We start from the raw sequence: 21,116 nt of genomic DNA on the forward strand, positions 1-21,116 counted from the left end.
CAGGGCAGATTCATGAAGAACAAGCACCACAAATCCAGAATCTGGCACCCCCTGCACACTACACAGGACACTGCACATAGTACACACTACAGTATTCCTGATAAATGTGCCCCGCTATACTGTATTAACTGTGATATTTTTAGTGGCACAGTGTGGCAAGGAGATGACTGGCTGGCAAATCCTGCAGAGACAGCTCAGAGAAGTCACTTTGAGGTTGTGTAGCTGAGGGAGAATTGTCACCTGTGAAGAGCCCACAGGATACGGACAAGCATGGACCAGGCCAACACAGAGGGAGAAGGAAGCAACTGCAACTGATTTAATCCAAGTGATGCCCATCTCTGCTCTCAGCCTTATTGTACAGTACATTTATTGCCACTATATTATATGCTGGTATATATTTATACGTGCAGCACATTCATTTCTGGCATTTGTATTCACCACAGCTACATATGCATGTGTATGTATGTGTAACTTCTATATGTTTTTTTTAAGTTTAATGTGTTAGATTGCAGACATTAAGGGTTTTCATATATGGGGCAAACAAAGTTAGTCTTGTTATGCCACTTCCCTCTGACCTCCTGGCTTGAGGGACCTGGAGAAACTGAGGGAACAGGGTCAGATCTTTTTCTTTTAGCCTAGGACTGAGAGACTTCAGAAACGGACTGAGAAATGGTTGATTTAAACCATTGGTCTGATTGTAAGCTCAACTCTTCCTGATGTGGGATTCATCCCTCACACAACTCTGCTTCATAGTCATCTGGAAGGGGCCGATTGTAGGCATTGCAACACCTGAGTCTGCTTTTCCTGGAGCACTTTTTTCCAGCAGGCATCTGCAAGATACAGACATTAGTACACACTACTAACATATCAGTATAAGCAGGCAGGGAGTATTAGAGTTTGAGACTTATGATTCACGTGGGAAGGGTCATAACTGCCTACAGAGGAGGAGGTAACCCGGGAAAAAACAAAGAGCAGGGGAGCACAGAAAACACTTCCCTGAGGTAAAGCATCAGATGAAACGGCATACAGAAAGACACCTGCGCTGTGCAGTGACCCTGTGACAAACTCAGGTTTGCACCAGGCTACCATAGGGAAGCAGCCCCTAGGGCAGTGATGGCGAACCTTTTAGAGCCTGAGTGCCCAAACTTCAACCAAAAACCACTCATTTATTGCAAAGCAATTTAAGCGGTAAATTACTTTTCCCTGTTCTTTAACAACCCTTAATCGAATCAGCCTCCTGAAGACACCAATGCAGTTAAAAGGAGGAGAGCAAATTTGTCTATTGTTAGACTGAAGATTTTGCATAAAGATTCTTTGAGTCCTGTCTGGTGAACTTCATTCTGGGGTGATGGCCTGGGTGCCCACAGAAAGGGCCCCGAGTGCCGTCTCTGGCACCCGTGCCATAGGTTCGCCACCACTGCCCTAGGGCATGGGCCACCCAAGCCGTGGGACAGGCAGCCAAGTTCAACCAACACATCTTCATGTTATCCACAGAAGAAAAAAACTTGTGTGTTCATTGTCTTGGGGTATCTAATGGGATTCAGCCAGCCAATCACTATTGCTAATTAATTGTTATCTTCTGTCCAATAGGAAGATGTAGACTTAACCCATTCAGTGCTGCCTGAAGACAACCAGGAAAGTAGTTATATTTTTGAACATAGAGGTCAATGTTAAGGTAGTTATCTTGTATATGGGTAGAGGTATTGTAGTAGTTATATTTTGTATATAGAAGGCAGTATTTAGTTGTTTTCTTCCCAAAGCGTTATCGTATCGTATCCCTTGCAAATTTCAGTCAGAACTGGCAATTGATGGGAAGGTCATAAAAGGCACATTTTATGTAGTGGACTGCACTGCAGACACGCAACTCGCACAAGGTTTGGTAAAGGTGGTTAACAATGTCAACAAGTCACCTGTTCCAAAAAAAAATCCCCATCTCTTTGGCTGCGTTCACACATGGTGTTTTGGATGTGTCAAAACGCATGCTTCAGGACGTTTGTGTCAGAATGCATAAGTTTTTAAATGCTACAATGTGTTTGGCTGCTTTGGAAGCATTTTTCGTTTCTGTAAGTGTAAGCAGCTGTGAAAATGTTTACACTTAAAGCAATGAAGAAAAACTCTTCCAGAGTAGCCAAATGTATTGTAACATTTAAAAAAATTGCATGCTTTCTGATGCAACCAAAACGCCACATAGATAACACATTAGCTTTTCCCCTCTCTAGCTAATGATACAAAACAAAGGCAATTGCAGTATTTACCTCCAGGCCTGCTTCACTCACCGCATCACCACTAGCTCTGGTCAGAGTGACCGTCCCATGGTGCAGCTAGGGTTTATAAAGCGCTGGTCCAGGTGCAGGCCAACAAGCTGCCCCAGAACCTGGATTAATCATCAATGGCCATCCCTTTACCAAGCATAGGTGAAAAACCTAGCTGGAATATAGATGCCATTGATGACCTTTCCAGCTACTGCCTTACAATATTTATATAAACACAGTGTATATACACCATGTATAGTCTCCACCTCCATTACCAACATCTTGCTATCCGATCATGCACCAGTATATTATACTTTCAAACTACCTTTCTTGTCCAAGAGGAAATGGAAGAGGAGACTGAATGAATTCTTACTGCTGAATCCCTTGTGCACAACTGAAGTGTTCCTAACTATTACTAATATTGGGTCGGTATGTAAGGGGGACTCAATTTCTATACTGACTCAGTGGGACACATTTAAATGTCTCATACGTGGCATCACATCTTAAAAGTGGGAAATCTCACACACTACAAATGGCTTAAAATAAAGTTGCCTCCCTTCATTTGGTCTCCGGGTGAAGAGGGACATACTAATTTTACCAAAAGACTTTGGAGGAATGATCCTTCATGATTGCTGCCTTTAATACTATGAAGCTGCCTATGCTATACTCTTGGATTTCTTTCATCATAAAGATTCCAGGACCTGAGTCTCTTTGGCGCAGGGAATATGCCCCAGGGAACTCTCCGCACTCCCCCAGGGACCTATAATCCATATTTTGGCCAACCCCTTTTTTCCTCAAGGTGCCTCAAAGAGCTCTTTTCTGTTGGGAACAATGACCAAAACCCTTAGATGGTGTAATGCTGATAATTCCCTCCAGCTGCCACCTTTGCTCCTTTCAGGGTACTACACTCACCGCCTCTCAATACTTTCTGTACAACCAATGGAAACATTTCTGCAACTCACTGAAGTAGCAGGTCCCAACTCTCTCACCCTCTGACAAACTATGAACAGCTTTGTATGGCTACCACCCACACACCTCATGCTCTTTCAGTAACATACAAGCTGCTGATCATCTGTCCTTCAACTACTCCTGCTTTTTACAAAGCATGGGTATCTAAGCTAGGGAAAACATTCTCCAACATCTAGAACATTTGCATTTCCTTATCCCAACAGGTGATAATACCCTCTAAACACCAAAAGGGTATTTATAAAATTCTCAGCATATGGTACAGGGTACCCTGTTTTCTATACAAATGGTTTCCATCGGTACCAGATGTATGATGGGGTTCTTGGGTGGTACTATGTCCTAAATCTGGTCTATACCTCCTCTATATGTTTGACATGTCTGTCCCTGGATACAAGCAATCCCTGGCCAGGCATCTCCTGCAGGCAGCCAAACCAGTCATCCCAAGTAAATGGAAATCTGACTCCCCATCTACAATTAGGAAATGACAAGTTGCCTTGACCCTGAGAATGGAAGAACTCTTATCCACGATCCCTCGCTTCACTCCTCTCCCCTCCCTTCTTCCCAGTCACTGTTCCTCTCACTATTCCTCTCTCTACTTCACTCTCTCTTTTTCATCCTCTATCTATAGTATCTTTTTTTCTAAGATGCTAATGGATACTTGTTAATTCCCTGTTTCGTCTTCTGTCGAATTAGGATAAATATAAAAACATATTTTATAAGGGATGGGACACTCAGAACACCTATATAAAGGGTATGTCTAATGTTTCTATTCTCAATCCTGATAATATTTCTAATGACTTAGCTCTTTAAAAACAGTCTCTTGGTAGTCTTATCTCCATAGTGAATTGAATCATCATAGGAAACAATCTCTAGGTATGGAAAGAACTAATGTTTTCTCACTACGGGAGAAAGAAGAACAGAAAAAAGGCACAGAGGATGCACTATGCACACTGCGACACAATACTGCACACTTAAAGGGGTGTTTCGGTGTATAACCACATTGGCCACCACATTTATCTTATGTTGGAAGTCTGACATAATTGTGGGGCACATCTGTTAAACTGAGTGCACCATAAAAAAACTGGTGTATTCAGTTCATATACTTTGGGTGCCACCAGGGAGCACCAGTTTCTCTAAGACTGTGTGCTGGTCTTCATGGATCAGGTGCAATCTGCACAATACCGAGGCACAGAGTGCATTTTGCCTCGCTATTACCATAATTAATGTCTATTTCTAATTTAAGTTGTCCTTTAACACTGAAGTGTATTCAGATATCAGATCCACTTTATTGTTCTGCTTTGTCTATATTATAATAAGGTCTCCCACACATTTGTTTGTATCATTTCAAGTACATTAAGGGAACCTTTACTTCATACAATTCAAGAATATTAGATTAAAAGAAAAAAGATTTTGAAGACATTTGTGGATAATGGCTTTATACATCTGAAATGATGTAGTTACTATGGTAATACAATATAGGGTCATATGCTGTAATGAAAGAGACACACTATCCCCATGTCTTAAATATACCCTTCTTATCTATGTGATTACTATAATAGTACTGTGGACAAAGGTACCCATTGTGATTTTAAAATAGTGTTTGACTTGTACGGGCAAGGAATTATGATTATTAATACTGTAGGTTCAGTGTATACAGTAGTGTGTTTATCTATCGGTCTCCTATCTATCTAATTTATGCACCTACTTTGGTCATCAAAAAATGTAAAATTCCAATTAAATATTCTCTGGTGCTAACACAAACATACAAGGATAGCACAGCTACAACACACACACAAATTGCTACATTCACTCATACACAGAGCTCTGATAAATCCATTAACTCACAATCACATAACTCTGCTACATTTATGCATTAACTAACTGGCACATCTCTCCTACATTCATCCATTAATAGATAGATCTCTATCCATTAACTCACACACAACTCTGGAACATCCATCTATAAACATACTGCTATTTTTCGGCATTTTTTAATCTAGATTTCTACACATTTAAGTTGAAATTTTGAATTTTCATGTAATTTTTTTATTTTATCATAGTTTACTGTAAACAAGCATGAAGGTGGTTGTGTTTATTAATTAAAAAGTTATTTTTTTATACATGGTAGGAAGTGTTTTTTTAAAAAAAAAAATTTATCTAACAGGATAGGAGTAGAGATGAGCGAGCACTAAAATGCTCGGGTACTCGTTATTCGAGACGAACTTTTCCCGATGCTCGAGTGCTCGTCTCGAATAACGAGCCCCATTGAAGTCAATGGGAGACTCGAGCATTTTTCAAGGGGACCAAGGCTCTGCACAGGGAAGCTTGGCCAAACACCTGGGAACCTCAGAAAAGGATGGAAACACCACGGAAATGGACAGGAAACAGCAGGGGCAGCATGCATGGATGCCTCTGAGGCTGCTTAATCGCACCATTATGCCAAAACTATGGGCAACAGCATGGCCATGACAGAGTGACAGAATGAAGCTAGATACCATGTAAAACATCCAATAATTGACCCTGACACTATAGGGGACGGCATGCAGAGGCAGCGGCAGCAGCGGCAGGCTAGAGAGTGGCATGGCGACATACTCTAAATGGACTCAGGCTTCAAACCAATGGGTGGCAGAGAGGAACCAAAGGAGGTGAGCAAGAAGCGCTCAAATAATATCGGTACATGATAAAAGTTTGCCAGTATATTTTGTGGATTACACAGCAGGGTGGCGACAAAGTTAACATGGAAGCCATGAAAACAACCCAAAATTCTGCCTGACACAGCTCGTTTGATAAGGGGACCATGTATGGAGGCAGTGAACTAGTAGTAGATCAAAGGTGCTGCAGTTAAAACTATGTTAGTTGGATCTTGGCATGGAGCTGGCGCTCCGCTGCCAGGCGAGCTTTCGCCAATCCAAGCCCCTGTCTCTAGGCTACTCCCCAAACAGCACTTCTAAGAACCTTTTGTATAAGATCAAGTGTAGTAGCGTTCTTATAAGTTTGGGATATGGCGGGTGAGGGGAATGTAAACAGATGCGCAAGAAGCGCATGATGCGCATGGAGCTGGCGCTCCGCTGCCAGGCGAGCTTTCGCCAATCCAAGCCCCTGTCTCTAGGCTACTCCCCAAACAGCACTTCTAAGAACCTTTTGTATAAGATCAAGTGTAGTAGCGTTCTTATAAGTTTAGGATATGGCGGGTGAGGGGAATGTAAACAGATGCGCAAGAAGCGCTGAAATAATATTGGTAAATGATAAAAGTTTGCCAGTATATTTTGTGGATAACACAGCAGGGTGGCGACAAAGTTAACAACTTTGATGTGGAACCCATGAAAACAACCCAAATTTCTGCCTGACACACCTCGTTTGATAAGGGGACGATGTATGGAGGCAGCTATATGGACAACTTTTGGAGGTAGCAATGGAGACAACGTGTGGAGGCTGCTATGGAGACAATTTAATTTGGATAGTGCCTGTATGTGTCAGTCCAAAAAAGTTTTCAAACCAGAGGAGCAGGTAGGTGGCCCTCCAGAAAAATGAAATAGATTGAGTGCCTGTATGTGGCAGTCCAAAAAAGTTTTCAAACCAGAGGAGCGGGTAGGTGGCCCTCCAGTAAAATGGAATAGATTGAGTGCCTGTATGTGGCAGTCCAAAAAACTTTTCAAACCAGAGGAGCAGGTAGGTGGCCCTCCAGTAAAATGGAATACATTGAGTGCCTGTATGTGGCAGTCCAAAAAAGTTTTCAAACCAGAGGAGCGGGTAGGTGGCCCTCCAGAAAAATTGAATAGATTGAGTGCCTGTATGTGGCAGTCCAAAAAACTTTTCAAACCAGAGGAGCAGGTAGGTGGCCCTCCAGTAAAATCGAATAGATTGAGTGCCTGTATGTGGCAGTCCAAAAAAGTTTTCAAACCAGAGGAGCAGGTAGGTGGCCCTCCAGTAAAATGGAATAGATTGAGTGCCTGTATGTGGCAGTCCAAAAAACTTTTCAAACCAGAGGAGCAGGTAGGTGGCCCTCCAGTAAAATGGAATAGATTGAGTGCCTGTATGTGGCAGTCCAAAAAAGTTTTCAAACCAGAGGAGCAGGTAGGTGGCCCTCCAGTAAAATGGAATAGATTGAGTGCCTGTATGTGGCAGTCCAAAAAAGTTTTCAAACCAGAGGAGCGGGTAGGTGGCCCTCCAGAAAAATTGAATAGATTGAGTGCCTGTATGTGGCACTCCCAAAAATTGTTTAAAACAGAGGACCGGGTAGGTGGCCCTCCAGAAAAATTAAATGCATAAAGTACTATAGCTAGAGCCAGTGGGCCCTGTCAAAAAATAGCCAGTTTCCTCTGCTTTACTGTACAAAGAGGAGGAGAAGGAGGAAAATGAGGAGGAGGAGGAGTGGATAAATTATTCAGGTTGAGCTTCCTTCACCTGGTGGAGATTGGAAATTATGAGAAATCCATGCTTTATTCATCTTAATAAGCGTCAGCCTGTCAGCGCTGTCAGTCGACAGGCGTGTACGCTTATCGGTGATGATGCCACCAGCTGCACTGAAAACCCGCTCGGACAAGACGCTAGCGGCAGGGCAGGCAAGAACCTCCAAGGCGTACAGCGCCAGTTCGTGCCACATGTCCAGCTTTGAAACCCAGTAGTTGTAGGGAGCTGTGTGATCATTTAGGACGATGGTATGGTCAGCTACGTACTCCCTCACCATCTTTCTGTAAAGATCAGCCCTACTCTGCCGAGACTGGGGACAGGTGACAGTGTCTTGCTGGGGTGACATAAAGCTGGCAAAAGCCTTGTAAAGCGTACCCTTGCCAGTGCTGGACAAGCTGCCTGCTCGCCTACTCTCCCTCGCTACTTGTCCCGCAGAACTACGCACTCTGCCGCTAGCGCTGTCAGAAGGGAAATACTGTTTCAGCTTGTGAACCAGGGCCTGCTGGTATTCATGCATTCTCACACTCCTTTCCTCTCCAGGGATGAGAGTGGAAAGATTTTGCTTGTACCGTGGGTCCAGGAGAGTGAACACCCAGTAATCGGTGCTGGAATAAATTCTTTGAACGCGAGGGTCACGGGATAGGCAGCCTAGCATGAAATCTGCCATATGCGCCAGATTACCAACGCGTAAGAATTCACTCCCCTCACTGGCCTGACTGTCCATTTCCTCCTCCTCCAACTCCTCCAACTCCTCTTCTTCTGCCCATACACGCTGAACAGTGAAGGACTCAACAATGGTCCCCTCTTGTGTCTCGCCAACATTCTCCTCCTCTTCCTCCTCATCCTCCTCCACCTCCACCTCCTCCGATATGCGCTGAGAAACAGACCTAAGGGTGCTTTGGCTATCAACAAGGGAATCTTCTTCCCCCGTCTCTTGTGACGAGCGCAAAGCTTCCGACTTCATGCTGATCAGAGAGTTTTTCAACAGGCCAAGCAGCGGGATGGTGAGGCTGATGATGGCGGCATCGCCACTGACCATCTGTGTTGACTCCTCAAAGTTACTCAGCACCTGACAGATATCAGACATCCACGTCCACTCCTCATTGTAGACTTGAGGAAGCTGACTGACCTGACTACCAGTTCTGGTGGAAGTTGACATCTGGCAGTCTACAATGGCTCGGCGCTGCTGGTAAACTCTGGATAACATGGTCAGTGTTGAATTCCACCTCGTGGGCACGTCGCACAACAGTCGGTGAGCGGGCAGTTGGAGGCGGCGCTGCGCTGCCCTGAGAGTGGCAGCATCTGTGCTGGACTTCCTGAAATGCGCACAGATGCGGCGCACCTTCGTGAGCAAATCAGACAGATTGGGGTATGTCTTGAGGAAACGCTGAACTATCAGATTTAACACATGGGCCAGGCATGGCACATGTGTCAGTCTGCCGAGTTGCAGAGCCGCCACCAGGTTACGGCCGTTGTCACACACAACCATGCCTGGCTTCAGGTTCAGCGGTGCCAGCCACAGATCAGTCTGCGCCGTGATGCCCTGTAATAGCTCTTGGGCGGTGTGCCTTTTATCGCCTAGGCTCAGCAGTTTGAGCACCGCCTGCTGTCGCTTAGCGACGGCACTGCTGCTGTGCCTAGAGCTACCGACTGATGGCGCCATGCCCACGGATGGTAATTCGGAGGAGGAGGAGGTGGAGGAGGGGTGGGAGGAGGAGGAGGCATAGTAGGCCTGAAACACCTGGACCGAGGTAGGCCCCGCAATCCTCGGCGTCGGCAGTATATGACCAGCCGCAGGGTCAGACTCGGTCCCAGCCTCCACCAAGTTAACCCAATGTGCCGTCAGCGATATATAGTGGCCCTGCCCGGCAGCACTCGTCCACGTGTCCGTGGTCAGGTGGACCTTGTCAGAAACGGCGTTGGTCAGGGCACGGATGATGTTGTCTGACACGTGCTGGTGCAGGGCTGGGACGGCACATCGGGAAAAGTAGTGGCGGCTGGGGACCGAATACCGAGGGGCGGCCGCCGCCATGAGGTTGCGAAAGGCCTCGGTCTCTACTAGCCTATAGGGCAGCATCTCCAGGCTAAGCAATCTGGAGATGTGGACATTAAGGGCTTGGGCGTGCGGGTGGGTTGCACTATATTTGCGTTTCCGCTCCAGCGTCTGGGGTATGGAGAGCTGAACGCTGGTGGATGCTGTGGAGGATCGTGGAGGCGACGATGGGGTTTTTGTGGCAGGGTCCTGGGCAGGGGGCTGACTATCAGCTGACACAGGGGAAGGAGCAGTGGTGTGCACGGCCGGAGGTGAACGGGCTTGTTGCCACTGAGTGGGGTGTTTAGCATTCATATGCCTGCGCATACTGGTGGTAGTTAGGCTAGTAGTGGTGGAACCCCTGCTGAGCCTGGTTTGGCAAATGTTGCACACCACAGTCCGTCGGTCATCCGGTGTTTCCTTAAAGAACCTCCAGACTTCTGAAAATCTAGCCCTCGCCGCAAGAGCCCTCGCCACGGGAGCTTCACTAGTTGACACATTTGGCGCTGATGCACCAGCTCTGGCCCTGCCTCTCCGTCTGGCCCCACCACTGCCTCTTCCAACCTGTTCTGGTCGAGGACTCTCCTCTGTCTCAGAAGCACTGTGTTCACCCGGCCTATCAACCCAGCTTGGGTCTGTCACCTCATCATCCTCCGATCCCTCAGTCTGCTCCCCCCTCGGACTTCCTGCCCTGACAACAACTTCCCCACTGTCTGACAACCGTGTCTCCTCATCGTCGGACACCTCTTTAGACACTTCTTCCACTACGTCAAGAAGGTCATCATCACCCACAGACTGCGACTGGTGGAAAACCTGGGCATCGGAAAATTGCTCAGCAGCAACCGGACAAGTGGTTTGTGAGTGTGGGAAGGGTCCAGAAAACAGTTCCTCAGAGTATGCTGGTTCAAATGGCAAATTTTCCTGGGAGGGGGCAGACTGGGGGGGAGGAGGCTGAGGTGCAGGAGCTGGGGGAGTGCCGATTTCGGTGACATGGGTGGACTGCGTGGAAGACTGACTGGTGGACAAATTGCTCGAAGCATTGTCGGCAATCCACAACATCACCTGTTCGCACTGTTCTGGCCTCAACAGTGCTCTACCACGAGTCCCAGTAACTTCAGACATGAACCTAGGGAGTGTAGCTCTGCGGCGTTCCCCTGCTCCCTCATAAGCAGGTGGTGTCTCACCCCGCCCAGGACCACGGCCTCTGACCCCTGCAGTAGTTGGACGCCCACGTCCCCGCCCTCGTCCTCTACCCCTAGCCCTCGGGTTAAACATTTTGAAAATGAGAGTTAAAACTTTAATTTTTTTTAAACTTTTTTTTGTGTTTTTTTGGTTTTTTTTGTGTTTTTTAGTTTTTAAAACCAAACGATGCTATCCTATTGCTTTGGCTATTTTCTAGCCAAGTATGAAAGCACACTACTATGCCAGATGAGATGACGCTGAGTTATTAAACAAAATAAACGTAAAATAAAAAAGGAAATGGCAGACTGTGCCTAATTGAAATCCAACCCCTAATAAATTTTCCCACTTCGGTCTTTGCAATGGATATGTGCGTCACTAAGCGCAAAACACAGCGGTCGCAAGTCTCACTACAAATTGCTCACAATTTGCTAGTAGATGCACTGCAGCAAGTACAGCCACCAGCAGATCAACCAGAAATCAAATATATATAACGCTACTGTAGGCGTAAGTAAGCCGTTTGGATTCTCCTATGGCTATTTTCTAGCCAAGTATGAAAGCACACTACTATGCCAGATGAGATGACGCTGAGTTATTAAACAAAATAAACGTAAAATAAAAAAGGAAATGGCAGACTGTGCCTAATTGAAATCCAACCCCTAATAAATTTTCCCACTTCGGTCTTTGCAATGAATATGTGCGTCACTAAGCGCAAAACACAGCGGTCGCAAGTCTCACTACAAATTGCTCACAATTTGCTAGTAGATGCACTGCAGCAAGTACAGCCACCAGCAGATCAACCAGAAATCAAATATATATAACGCTACTGTAGGCGTAAGTAAGCCGTTTGGATTCTCCTATGGCTATTTTCTAGCCAAGTATGAAAGCACACTACTATGCAAGATGAGATGACACTGAGTTATTAAAAAAATAAACGTAAAATAAAAAGTAAATGGCAGACTGTGCCTAATTGAAATCCAACCCCTAATAAATTTTCCCACTTCGGTCTTTGCAATCGATATGTGCGTCACTAAGCGCAAAACACAGCGGTCGCAAGTCTCACTACAAATTGCTCACAATTTGCTAGTAGATGCACTGCAGCAAGTACAGCCACCAGCAGATCAACCAGAAATCAAATATATATAACGCTACTGTAGGCGTAAGTAAGCCGTTTGGATTCTCCTATGGCTATTTTCTAGCCAAGTATGAAAGCACACTACTATGCCAGATGAGATGACGCTGAGTTATTAAACAAAATAAACGTAAAATAAAAAAGGAAATGGCAGACTGTGCCTAATTGAAATCCAACCCCTAATAAATTTTCCCACTTCGGTCTTTGCAATGGATATGTGCGTCACTAAGCGCAAAACACAGCGGTCGCAAGTCTCACTACAAATTGCTCACAATTTGCTAGTAGATGCACTGCAGCAAGTACAGCCACCAGCAGATCAACCAGAAATCAAATATATATAACGCTACTGTAGGCGTAAGTAAGCCGTTTGGATTCTCCTATGGCTATTTTCTAGCCAAGTATGAAAGCACACTACTATGCCAGATGAGATGACGCTGAGTTATTAAACAAAATAAACGTAAAATAAAAAAGGAAATGGCAGACTGTGCCTAATTGAAATCCAACCCCTAATAAATTTTCCCACTTCGGTCTTTGCAATGGATATGTGCGTCACTAAGCGCAAAACACAGCGGTCGCAAGTCTCACTACAAATTGCTCACAATTTGCTAGTAGATGCACTGCAGCAAGTGCAGCCACCAGCAGATCAACCAGAAATCAAATATATATAACGCTACTGTAGGCGTAAGTAAGCCGTTTGGATTCTCCTATGGCTATTTTCTAGCCAAGTATGAAAGCACACTACTATGCAAGATGAGATGACACTGAGTTATTAAAAAAATAAACGTAAAATAAAAAGTAAATGGCAGACTGTGCCTAACTGAAATTCAACCCCTAATAAATTTTCCCACTTCGGTCTTTGCAATGGATATGTGCGTCACTAAGCGCAAAACACAGCGGTCGCAAGTCTCACTACAAATTGCTCACAATTTGCTAGTAGATGCACTGCAGCAAGTACAGCCACCAGCAGATCAACCAGAAATCAAATATATATAACGCTACTGTAGGCGTAAGTAAGCCGTTTGGATTGTCCTATAGCTATTTTCTAGCCAAGTATGAAAGCACACTACTATGCCAGATGAGATGACGCTGAGTTATTAAACAAAATAAACGTAAAATAAAAAAGGAAATGGCAGACTGTGCCTAATTGAAATCCAACCCCTAATAAATTTTCCCACTTCGGTCTTTGCAATGGATATGTGCGTCACTAAGCGCAAAACACAGCGGTCGCAAGTCTCACTACAAATTGCTCACAATTTGCTAGTAGATGCACTGCAGCAAGTACAGCCACCAGCAGATCAACCAGAAATCAAATATATATAACGCTACTGTAGGCGTAAGTAAGCCGTTTGGATTCTCCTATGGCTATTTTCTAGCCAAGTATGAAAGCACACTACTATGCAAGATGAGATGACACTGAGTTATTAAAAAAATAAACGTAAAATAAAAAGTAAATGGCAGACTGTGCCTAATTGAAATCCAACCCCTAATAAATTTTCCCACTTCGGTCTTTGCAATGGATATGTGCGTCACTAAGCGCAAAACACAGCGGTCGCAAGTCTCACTACAAATTGCTCACAATTTGCTAGTAGATGCACTGCAGCAAGTACAGCCACCAGCAGATCAACCAGAAATCAAATATATATAACGCTACTGTAGGCGTAAGTAAGCCGTTTGGATTCTCCTATGGCTATTTTCTAGCCAAGTATGAAAGCACACTACTATGCCAGATGAGATGACGCTGAGTTATTAAACAAAATAAACGTAAAATAAAAAAGGAAATGGCAGACTGTGCCTAATTGAAATCCAACCCCTAATAAATTTTCCCACTTCGGTCTTTGCAATGGATATGTGCGTCACTAAGCGCAAAACACAGCGGTCGCAAGTCTCACTACAAATTGCTCACAATTTGCTAGTAGATGCACTGCAGCAAGTACAGCCACCAGCAGATCAACCAGAAATCAAATATATATAACGCTACTGTAGGCGTAAGTAAGCCGTTTGGATTCTCCTATGGCTATTTTCTAGCCAAGTATGAAAGCACACTACTATGCAAGATGAGATGACACTGAGTTATTAAAAAAATAAACGTAAAATAAAAAGTAAATGGCAGACTGTGCATAATTGAAATCCAACCCCTAATAAATTTTCCCACTTCGGTCTTTGCAATGGATATGTGCGTCACTAAGCGCAAAACACAGCGGTCGCAAGTCTCACTACAAATTGCTCACAATTTGCTAGTAGATGCACTGCAGCAAGTACAGCCACCAGCAGATCAACCAGAAATCAAATATATATAACGCTACTGTAGGCGTAAGTAAGCCGTTTGGATTCTCCTATGGCTATTTTCTAGCCAAGTATGAAAGCACACTACTATGCCAGATGAGATGACGCTGAGTTATTAAACAAAATAAACGTAAAATAAAAAAGGAAATGGCAGACTGTGCCTAATTGAAATCCAACCCCTAATAAATTTTCCCACTTCGGTCTTTGCAATGGATATGTGCGTCACTAAGCGCAAAACACAGCGGTCGCAAGTCTCACTACAAATTGCTCACAATTTGCTAGTAGATGCACTGCAGCAAGTACAGCCACCAGCAGATCAACCAGAAATCAAATATATATAACGCTACTGTAGGCGTAAGTAAGCCGTTTGGATTCTCCTATGGCTATTTTCTAGCCAAGTATGAAAGCACACTACTATGCCAGATGAGATGACACTGAGTTATTAAAAAAATAAACGTAAAATAAAAAGTAAATGGCAGACTGTGCCTAATTGAAATCAAACCCCTAATAAATTTTCCCACTTTGGTGTTTGAGGTGGATATGTGTGTCACTAAGAGCTAAACACAACGGTAGCAAGTCCCCCTGCAAATTCCTCACAATATGGTACTAGCTGCAAATAAAAAAAAAAAAGTATAACGTTATTGTAGCCCTAAGAAGGGCTGTTGGGTTCTTGGAGAATCACTCCTGCCTAACAGTAAGCTAATAGAACACCCTAACGCTTTCCCTGACCAGCAGCAGCTCTCTCCCTAGCGGCATCCAGACACAGAATGATCCGAGCAGCGCGGGCAGCGGCTAGTCTATCCCAGGGTCACCTGATCTGGCCAGCCAACCACTGCTATCGACGTGTAAGGGTACCACGTCATGCTGGGTGGAGTGCAGAGTCTCCTGGCTTGTGATTGGCTCTGTTTCTGGCCGCCAAAAAGCAAAACGGCGGGAGCTGCCATTTTCTCGAGCGGGCGAAGTATTCGTCCGAGCAACGAGCAGTTTCGAGTACCCTAATGCTCGACCGAGCATCAAGCTCGGACGAGCATGTTCGCTCATCTCTAGATAGGAGCTTTTTTCTTTGTGCGTTATTTATTTTTTAAAAACACATTTGTGGATTGCAACCAAATATTGCATGGTTTTAGCATTTTTGTTAATATGTAAATTCATGTTGATGTGTATTTTGGTTTATATAAGTCGTCTCACTTTGACTCATTATTTTTATATATTTATTTTATGTAAAATGTATTTTTCATGCATTTCTTTTTTAATAATTTTTGTAAGTCACATGTTGCATGATGGAGGCATGGGCTGTCAACTATTAATCAAGACAAATACAATCACATGGTTGTCTGCTTTCAAAAAATATATAGGTTTTATGGGTGCCTTTACTTTTTAACCTTTTGCCGACCTTGGATGAAAATATACGTCCAGGTCAGAGTCTAGTTCATGGGCAACAAGAAGAATGGTTTGCAAAAATGAGACCGAGTGGAGCGCTAATAGTAGTAATATGCCCAATATTTTGAAAATATACCAATAAAAAATGCCAATTGATTCAATCAAATAGCTAATTTATTAGAACTCAAAAATATATATAAAAAGGGAATTTGTACCAATTAAAAAGTCCAAATAACGCGTTTCGGGTCGCAGACCCTTTATCAAATTCAGGACACAAATGAATAAATGCATAAATACAGAGCGACACAGAAGTATTTATAGTAGAGTGTAAGACCTATACTTACAGTTAGAGGCTCTGGTGAAAGAGGGAAAGAAAAGGCGGCAAAACGTGAAAATGCCGCGGCATCGGAGATACCGGAAGTGCCGGAAGTAACTTCTGGCGGGGCACGCGACTATCGGCCGTCATAGTAACGGCACATGTGCGTTATGGGTCACAGTTATAGAGTGGAGAAGATGATATAAAGAACAAGAAATAATCTTACACTCTACTATAAATACTTCTGTGTCGCTCTGTATTTATGCATTTATTCATTTGTGTCCTGAATTTGATAAAGGGTCTGCGACCCGAAACGCATTATTTGGACTTTTTAATTGGTACAAATTCCCTTTTTATATATATATTTTTGAGTTCTAATAAATTAGCTATTTGATCGAATCAATTGGCATTTTTTATTGGTATATTTTCAAAATATTGGGCATATTACTACTATTAGCGCTCCACTCGGTCTCATTTTTGCAAACCTTTCTTCTTGTTGCCTATGTACCTCCGGACCCCATTGGGGATCCCGGCGCATTCGAGCTGTGTGAGCTGCACATATAGTGTACTAGCCCTAGAATTATACCTCATTTCCTGACTGCTGACGCAACCTATGTATTGAATATCCTAAACTGCTAATACTACACCTTGGAACTTTGGAGGTCATCTAACTTTATATGCTTATGAGTCAAGAATTCATCAGGTGAGCACCCTATGTTTTATCACTAAAACATCATCCAATTCCAAACGTTATCATCCGAGGCGCCGCCCTTTGTGTTTTCCCGCTTTTTGTATCTTGGCCTAGAGTCTAGTTCATGCACCTGTACGTATATTTTTGTCCTACACTACTGTCAGTGACAGCAGTGCGGGAGCCTGGGTGCATACGACGGCTGGGCTCCTGTGGTAACAGATGGAATCCTGATAGCTGCAATCCCAGCTGTTTAACCATTTAGGCGCTGCGGACATAGGACTTCTAAGAATGCCCCCATCATGATCATAACCCTTTCTCCTTGTGCACTGGTTTTGGGGGGTACTGGCTGTCTCTATGGCACCCCCAGGAGATAGGATATGTCATTGTACGTACATGGGCTGACTCTGTAATACACAGTGTGGAATATTTGGCCCTGTAGAGTCCGTGGTAGCGGAGATTCGTGATACAGTTCAAGACAGTGACACCAAGATTCAGTCCAAAACAAGTCTTGCCTGCATTTATTCCAGCAGCAGGAACAAAATAAAGCAGCCTTCACATTCAGGCATCAAACATAAACAAAAATCCTACCCGTCTGGGTGCTATCTAAACAGAGTTCTTCTAACTCACCACCACTAAAACACAAAATACGTCGCTGCTCCAGGCACAGGGGTCAGAACTCCTGACTCCTTTCAGAGCCAACACTCTCAGCTCTGCTCAGCAGCTTTATGCAGCTTGATTAGGCTGCTCCTACCACCTGTTCAGTGTCTCACAACAGCCATACAACAATATGGCAATGTATTACTTTGAAAAAGCAATCAAATAATTGACTAATGAAATCTTACTGTACTTAATGTTCATGTTCTAAATTTACATTTTTTTGGAAAGCACATTGTAACATCCATGCCATCATCATCCTCTGTCTGCAGAATGCGAGTTAGAAAGTGCTGTGTTTTGTTTAGGAAGGTCCTCTGTGTTTTGTGTGGGAACTGTGGCTATGGTTGCCTCTGTATTGTGACTCATTGAGCCATACCTGGTTCCTCTGCAGCTCAACTGTGTCCAGCAAATGGTTAACTTGAGTAATTGCCGGCCTGGTTAGTCAGCTGCTGGGGGCAACATCCATGAACTCCTTTGTATATCCGCCTTGCTGTATTATACCTTATTACTGATTTGCTATACTTTGTATCTCTCCTCTGCTTCATCATTTAACCACACTTAGACAGTGTAGAAATTATGAATAAGAAGTATCTGACTTACAGGATTTGTGAGGCTTGTCAGGTAGTTGACATGGGTTGTGGGTAAGTCTAGAGCCTGCACCCCCTTCGCTACCTTGACGCATATAAATTGTACTGTGGTTGCCTTAATACATACTTTTCATATGGGGTCATGTAAACTTTTTTCAATGAAAGCAGCGAACATATGTCAGATTATACTGTCATATAATAAACTAATCACTAGCAGCACCCATTAGACAGTTAAAACTGGAGTTAAAATCCTTAAAAAAACAAGGCATCCATTTGCTGCACATAGACAAGAAACCAAATAGCTGTATAGGGGTTCAACAAACAGTAAGTTATGAACACATCCAGTACTGAGTGTATTCAAACAATCACAATGCTCATAATGACAGCATAACAAATGGCATCCAGCTAGCATGAAGAGTACCAACCTTAACACCTATTGACCAGCTGTCAGTCCATTTGGTCCAGGACTCTCCAGTAGTAGCTGTAATCGGAAAATATTTATGTTACCAGTATTCTCGATTGTGGCTGGCTTCTTGGGATACTGTAGGGGTGAGGGAATGCTGGCTAACAAGTCCCACCAACCACATGAATAGCTCCCGCACTTATAAGGGCAGTACCCACAACAGTCCTTGTATAAACTCAAAGTCCCCCACGCAAAACCCTTACGCGTTTCTGCTCGCCACCAAGTGTCATCAGAGGGACCACTAAGAAGAAAGAAGTGTGTCCAGCTAGCGAGTCTCATATACAGTAGGGGAGATAGAGAACTATCCATGTAGTGGTGAGCCACACGGTTCGCACAATTGGTTAGCGTGTGACATCAAACCCACACATGTGATGTCAACTGACCCACTAAATTGAAGACTCAGAAAGGAACTGGGTATCCTGGTAGAACTTTTACCAGATGTACGTGTCTTTCAGAATCTCACTGAAAACCTTAATCTATCAGGCCAGGGACTATTTACTACTTTGAGAAATAAAAGTAGGAAAATGCCTCTTCTGAATGATGTTTCTTGTATTAATGCCATTGTTGGTGTAGTAGAAAAGGAATTTCAATCACTCACACAAAAAATATTCACTTTAACCTCTCGAATGGAGAAATGCCTGCACTGCGGACGCTGAAGAGGGACTCCAGTGTCATGGTAATGCCCTCTGACAAGAGAGGCAATATTGTGATACTGGATACCACAAAATATCACCAAGATCTGTTTATACCCAGTTGGATTATAATCCGCATTATGAATTTAGTGATAAGCTCAAGACAATCATCTGTGATGCCTTAAATCGTAAACTCATTACTGTCTCCATCTTTTCCAATTGTGGCAACATTTTATGCCCTACTGAAGATCAACAAAGGGGTGGATCCCCTTAAGGGCAGAGCCATTGTGCTCAGGGTGAATTCATTATGCCAGAACAAAAGGGAGTAAATTGATAATATCTTGAGACCATTCGTCCTGACCATCCTACATCAGGGACACAGGGGATTTACTGAGACATCCAGGGACATGGTATCCAGGTTCATGAGGAAGTTAGTTTGGGCAGCATTGATGTAGAGACATTTTGCTCCTCTATTCCGCACAGGATTAGAAGATGTCCAATATTTCCTCTCAACAAAGGGCATCCAATTTAAGGAACACAATCAGTTTGTTTTGGATCTCTTACAATTCTCATTGATCAAATTTTTTTTCTTTTTGATGGCAGAATCTACCACCAGCTCAGGGGCACAGCGATGGGGAGTCCCTGCGCCCCACATACACCTTCTCTAAATTTGTGGAGGGACTTAAAGGGAACCTGTAACCAGAGACCTAATTTTCACCAAATACATGTTGCAAAAGCCCATTATAGCTGCATTACAAATATGCCTTTCTGGCATATGTTTAGTCTATGTCAGAAGTACTCACCTGAATGTTGCAATTTTTATCCCGCCTGTCATTCTGCTCTCCCCACTTTCTCTGCCAACATTTCTTATCTGAGCTGCCGATTCATGCTGTGTAGTTTGGAAGATGTGCACTGTCATGTAAATATTATACAGTACAATGTGCAGTATAACATGAATATAATGGTACACATCCTACATTCTCCCTGACACTATGGGCCCCTTAGCAGTTGCTATGGCTGCTACCACTGTAGTTACACCACTGTATTGATCGATGAAAGATTGAAGGAAGATTGATAGGTAAAGAAGGAGACAGCACTCCAGAGATTCAATGTGTACCAAGGTGAAGGTTAATTTCAAGAGACGCACCTCCCATTAGAGTATATAAACAAATCCTCTGTGTGGCTCTCAGCCAGGATTTGTCTACATATTCCACTGTGTTTTTGCTCTACTGTACAAATACCTAGCACATAGGTGCTTTTAATTACTTTTATTTATGAATGCAAAGTTTTCACGTATAACATGCATAAACATATATTTCTAAACGGATTTGGCCACAAGTATTACTTGTTTTTTTTAATTGCTGAAGCGACTTCTCATTTTGTTGCAGTCATTTTATTACAGTTTTGCGTCTAAGCAAAAAACTAGCAGCGCATCAAAAATAACCATGTTTTCCTAATTTATCCTATCAATCCAGAGGTTTTGCTCTGCCTGCTAATGAATCATTATTAACAAATTTTTGATTTAGGTGCAATTCTGGTGCAAAAACACTCCGGTCTGAAGGTGGTACAGAGGGAGAAAGAAGACCCTGAGCTCTTCAGCAGAGTAGTGTATCCCTGTGTATTACTGCAGCAGAGCTCAGCCAGTGTTTACTCTGCATCCAGTCTCTGTTTATAGTTCATGAGCTTCTATTTACAAATAATCTGCAAAAGCCCCTTTTAACCCCTTAAGAACGCAGCCATTTTATAGCTTAAGGCACAGCCCTATTTTTTGTATTCTGACATGCGTCGCTTTATATGGTTGTAACTTTTGAACACTATTACTTATCAAAGCAATTCTGAGATAGTTTTTTCCCACATGTTGTACTTCATTTTAGTGGTAAATGTTGGCTAATAAGTTTTGCGTTTATTTACAAAAAAAAAAGAAAAGTGCTGAATTTTTGGATAAAAATAGCGATTTTCGAAATTCAAAATCTTTGTGTTTTCAGGCAGATAGATTTACTGATAGTTGCTGAATTTTTGGATAAAAACAGCGATTTTCGAAATTCAAAATCTTTGTGTTTTCAGGCAGTTGCTGAATAACATTTCCCATATGTCTACGTTACATTTTCTAAATTTTTGAAATGTCTGGATAATTTATTT

Source organism: Engystomops pustulosus, chromosome 7 (assembly GCF_040894005.1).
Source record: "Engystomops pustulosus chromosome 7, aEngPut4.maternal, whole genome shotgun sequence".
Taxonomy (NCBI): domain Eukaryota; kingdom Metazoa; phylum Chordata; class Amphibia; order Anura; family Leptodactylidae; genus Engystomops; species Engystomops pustulosus.